Source organism: Balaenoptera physalus (genome assembly GCF_965194825.1).
Source record: "Balaenoptera physalus genome assembly, chromosome: 15".
Classification (NCBI taxonomy): domain Eukaryota; kingdom Metazoa; phylum Chordata; class Mammalia; order Artiodactyla; family Balaenopteridae; genus Balaenoptera; species Balaenoptera physalus.
In genome coordinates, this window is record NC_138894.1 from 14,071,699 (window position 1) to 14,077,698 (window position 6,000).

The window sequence follows — 6,000 nt, forward strand, 5'->3', positions numbered from 1 at the left end:
TTTTATGTTTCTTACTGTAAACCCAGTGCTCTTCCACCAAGGATTCAGAAAGGGCTCAGTATAAATCCAGGGTTCTAGGCCATTTTGTTTTTAGTCTAGGGCCCAGGTCATTTTGTTTTTAGTCTAGGGCTGCTATGCTTGCACATGGTAAGGGCATTGATGGCACTTGTGTCCTAGGATGTCGTGTGTTTGTGTGTTTGGTAGGAGGTGGTGTTGTGTCCAGATTCCTGGTCGCCCACTTTCTATCAGATTTACAAGCACCATCTGTAGGGTAGGCTGAAATCCAGATTAAACCTATGCAGTATGAAGTAGTGTTTTTTTTTTTTAACTTCCTACTGTTATTATTTCAGTTCCCCACATTGTATCTCAAATGGTGGGGAAATGCTGCCTTGACTGTTTCACTTTGGAGGGTTTTAATAGATACCAATTTAGTAGATTAACTAAATTATTAATCTACTGTCTGTTCGAAAGACACCAGCAAAGGGTATACTTTGCTGAATTGATAAATTATTCTACATGAGGACTAACAGATCCCTTGGTAACATCAGGAATATCTTTGTTTCCCCATTCTCATTTACTAAAAACTTTTCCAAGTTGCATTCTGTTGTTGCAAGTTTCTGTAGTTTTCTTCTGTGACATCTTTCTATTGTCTGACTTTAAATAAAAATGTTTCTAATAATATCTGTCTGGCAGTGCATTGCTTTGCTTTAATAAATCTTCAGTAGTTAAAGATAGAGCACTGGGGAGCCGTGTACTCGTATGAGAGTTTGTAAATGGAACACCTCCAGGTCCTCCTGAAAGAAGGGGACAGCAGTAAATTGTCCTTCAGGTTATCCTTAGTGCACAGAGAGTGTGCTTCACTTAACCACAGAGATTAACAGCATTTAAGGCCCTATCCTGCGTAAGGGAGTATCTCTTACATTAGCTTAAATTAATTTTCTGTTAAAAGATCTGAATCTGAGAGGTTGCGAGCAAATGTAATGCTTAGCGTAGTAGAACAAGAGCTCTTCAGGGTCAAAATAGGATCTCATTGCAGGAAAGGCTCTCAGAGAGCAACTGGTCATTCTTCCCTCCAAGATCAGGAGCAACAAAGAAGTGGCTAGTCATGCTTCCCTCAAAGGTCAGGAAGTATCATTAAAAGGTGTTTTCTGACTTCTGTTCTAGTATGTTCAATGGCCAAGGGCACCCTGTCTCAAATAAGGGAACCTAGTAGATTACTGGATTTAATTACAGAGCAACTCAGATTATCAGAAACTTCTTCCTTGAGAGCTAGCATGATCTGGTCCTGGTGCAGTCTCTCCTGAGCAGGGCAACGCGGGGCAAGTTAGAACTTCAGTGAGTATCACTTTCCTCATGGACAAAATGGGGACTCATCACTTATTTAAGAAAGATTGTTTGAGCACTTAGCATTTGCTATTATGTTTTGAGTGCAGAGATAGGTAAGATAGACTGCTTTTTAAATCAGACTTACTACAAAGTGAGTGAAGGCACAGTGCTTTGCGGCTAATATCAAAGGATCAAGTGCACAAGGATATATTTTGGAAAATTATAAGGAACAAAACAAAGTGTGGTGGACATAATGTTACATAATTCTTTCAAAGCAAACCATGCCCGCCTCTAACATCCTCACATTGGTGGTGGCTCTGCCCCTTTGACTTCCTCCTCCACAATGGCACATTCGTCTGCCCAGCATTTTAGAGCCTAAAAGTGTTTATGATAATTACAGTAAAACCTCAGTACATGCTAGTTTAGTGATGGGCAGTGCGCTTGGGGATTAATTAAATATTCACCATGTGACGAACATGCTGGTGACTTTTTTTTTTACTACAATATATTCTTGGATACACCATCAATAAAATAGCCAACAAATATTTTTATTGAGATATAATTGACATAGAACATTCTATTAGTTTCAGGTATATAACATAATGATTCAGTTTATGTATGTATTGTAAAATGATCACCACAATAAGTCTAGCTAACATCCATCACCCCACAGTTACAAATTTTTTATCTACTCTCAACAACTTTCAGATATACAATACAGTGTTATTAACTATAGTCACCATGCTGTATATTACATCCCAGGACTTATTTATTTTATAACTGGAAGTTTGTCCCTTTTGACCCCCTTCACCAGCTTTGCACCTCACCCCTCCCTGCCCCGGCCTGCCTCTGGTAACCACTAATATGTTCTCTGTATCTCTGAGTTAGCTTTTTGTTTTTGTTTTTTAAATTCCACATATAAGTGAGATCATTCAGTATTTGTCTTTGTCTGTCTTAACCTCACTTAGCATAATGCCCTCAAAGTCCATCCGTGTTGTCACAAATAGCAGGATTTCCTTCTTTTTTTTATGGCTGAATAATATTTCACATTATGCATATGGACCACATTTTCTTTATCCATTCATCCATTGATGAACACTTAAGTTGCTTCCATGTCTCAGCTATTGCAAATAATGCTGCAGTGAACATCAAGGCGCATAGACCTTTTCCTGTTAGTTTTGTTTGTTTGTTTCCTTCAGATAGATATCCAGAAGTGGAATTGCTGGACCATTGGTAGTTCTATTTTTAATTCTTTAAAGAACCTCCATACTTTTTTCTGTAGTGGTTGAAGCAATTTACATTCCCACCAGTAGTGCACAATGATTCTTTTTTCTCCACATTTCCACTGACACTTGTTATTTCTTGTATTTTTGACAATAGCCATTCCGACAGGGGTGAGGTGCTATCTTGTGGGTTGGATTTGCGCTTCTCTGATGATTAGCGATATTGAGCACCTTATCATGTACCTGTTGGCCATCTGTACGTCTTCTTTGGAAGAATGTCTATTCAGATCCTCTGCCCATATTTTAATCAGATTGTTTTTTTTTTCTTTTGCTATTCAGTTGCATGAGTTCTTTATATATTTTAAATATTAACCCCTTATCAGATGGATGGTTTGCGAGTATTTTTTCCCATTCTGCAGGCTGCCTTTTCATTTTGTTGATGGCCGATAAATATTTATTGACTGAATAGACTAATTTCAACTTAGAAAAGCTTTGGAAAGACTCACACACTTGCAGTTATCTTCTACTGTATGTGGAGTACCTAGTGAGTGAGAAAGAATGCAGATTGGTCTTGTTCTCAGATCTCCAATCAGCTGCTGAAGCTGGAATTAGACCAGTGAAATATGGTCACCACTGTCATATTGATGGCATCCAAGGAAGTGAAAAGACCAAAGTGTTCCTATAAAACAAAGCAAAATTCCAACATAGGATTTATTAGCCATAACCACAGACGAGCACGTTTCCATTGATCTTACAGGCATGTAACCCGGCAGGTCTCTCAAGGATCCCTAAGTGTCTTTAATTATCCTTAGAAGCTCTTTTCCCAAAAGTGAGCCAAGCCTCTCTACATCCCTGATATCTACCTCCTCCCCCTAAGTAGCATCAGAAACAGTCATTAAAAGATGTGTCATTTTTCAAATTATTAACGGACTTTCTCTTTTGTCTTTTGGAGTTTGCAAACTCTTGCCTCATTGGCTTGTGACAGCCATCCAACTGGGATAGTGGAGTGAAAGAGAAGAGACCATTATGGCTTGTTACAAGGAATACAAAGAGAATGAAGGTAATATTCAGCTTTAACACTCAAAAATGGGATTTTGCAGCAATATCATAACCTGGTTTGAAATAATTGTCTGAATTCCTTTATCACCCCTTCAATATATCAATGACCAGAGTTTTGCTTAAAAAAGGGGCAAGCAAAAGAGAAATGTGGTGGAGGAAGGAAGCCTTTTTCTTTCTGTGCCTGGAAAATTCTAAGAAAAAGCATAAGAGGAAAGGAGAAGAGGGGATTGATCAGATGGATGTCCAGAATCGTTTTCTTGGGGGTTGTGGGTATCGAGAGCTTTGATTTCTGTCTGAGATTCTGGGAGGAGACTGTAGTGCAGAGGTCCCATCACTGATGTGGGGCAGCCAAGGTTACATGGAAGTATTTGCTCAGGATGTCCTGATTCTCCTGGGGCACTCTCAAACCTGTGTGTCCATGGGTGCCCTCTGTGATAAGATGTGGTGACCACACAGCAGAAGCCAAGGAAGGGGTCATTAAGAGCTTAAGCCATTAGGAGCCAAGGAGAAGCAAAGGCTGTGAGGGCAGTGGTTTTATGCTCCCTGGGAGCACTTCCCAAGCCGAAGAAAGGGCCACAGTTTACCCAGCTGTAGATGCGGCATGAGAGGCCAGCAGGTGTTGTGGACAGAGATCAGAGCAATGGATTTCAACCAGTGGCCACTCCAGGGTCAGCACAAAGCTGCAGGGCTCACTACCCCTACCCCCAAGCCAAAAAATGTATGAGCAAAGCTACAGGGCTCACTACCCCACCCCCAAGCCAAAAAATGTATGAGCAAAGCTACAGGGCTCACTACCCCACCCCCAAGCCAAAACATGTATGAGCAAAGCTACAGGGCTCACTACCGAACCCCCCCACCTCTCCCCCTCCGCGCCACACACACACACACACACACACACACACACACACACACACACACCCCTAGATGCCATCTTAGGAGAGACTGAATCCTACTAAGCTTTTAAACCAGCTTGGACATCTAATTTTCTCCTGCTGATCATTGGGTGTGAGCTCAGGAGAAAGGCCAGACAGGTTATAGACAAAATAAGCAAACGAAAAACCTTTCCATATCTGAGTTGTGTGAGCTAAAATCTGCAACCCAAGAGACACTTACTGAAGAGCAGCTTATGTTCCATCAAGCATCTGGAGTTTGTAGTTCCCCCAAGCTCACGGCAGCAGACGGGGCAACAGAAGTTCAGTGTTTACTCTGAGGCCTCGTCCACTATTTCCATTGAACACTGGCTCAGAGAGAGTTCACCAGGTGTCCAGTTCTTAACACAGAGCCCAAGAGTTTACTGAGACAATATCTCATTACATGTTCCAGGAGGCGGTGTTGGCAGTTTAGTTACTGCCATCCATTTCCAGGAAGGCAGCAGACCCTGAAGTTTGGCAATGTGTTGTTCAAGAGGGCTTCAGTATACATAGAAAGGAAGAGAGTGTCATGGGTGAGGCTAAGCAAGCATAGTTGTAAGATAGGTTAGATAGAAAATTAATTTAAATGAGTCTCAGAAGAAAAATAAAGGCTATGAATAAGGCTAAACTGTGGGTTCATTTAATGAACTGAATACAAGTTTAAGTACAACTAAAATGGACATAGTTGACCTAGGAAGCAGTGAGACAGCCTCACAAAGGTTTGCATTCGTTTTTACAACTGCTCTAAGACTGGTTTGGAAATCTTAAGTTGGTATTATATCAAGGCCCCGTCTATGGGATTTGGTTGTCTCCTCAGTAAAATAATGCATTTAATTTGAGGAATGAAATTTCTTGTTCCAGATTCAAAATTATAAATATGTATGTTTCTGGATCTCTGTGTCCATTTTTTGTTTAAGTGTGTGTGTGTGTGTGTGTGTGTGTGTGTGTGTGTGTTGTGCTGACATACCAGATGTCCCAGTGTTTACTTTAGTTTTGGAATCGGTGCCAGTTGCCTATTAGGTCCAGATAAGCAGGACAAGGTACCAGCTCAGTTCAGAGTTAAATGTAGGAAGTTAAGAGAAGCACCCTAATATTCTTCTGTGAATTAAGTGTAAATTATCTCAGGAGGCTACTAAGTCCCATGATAATGTTAAGAAATGTAGAAGGAAAAGAATGTTTTCTATCTCCTCAAGATACAAGTTCCTGCGTGTTCCAGTTTCAGTGTGCAGGGTTGTGAGGAGGAGGAAGACTGGCCTGCCGGTCCACTCCTTCTAAGTCCCCTCCTCCTGCCCTCTTCTGTTTTTTGATCTCCAGCCATACCTAGGTTTTTACCAGTTTTTACTTCATTTTGTTTTAGAGAAGGGATTGTCCATCCTACCTCCCCACTTTCAAATCTTGATTTGTCTCCTCCTTCCCCTAAGGATTTGCTTTTCCAGGCATCCCTTCTCTGTTCAGTCTCTGTATGGCAGCAACGTCACCTA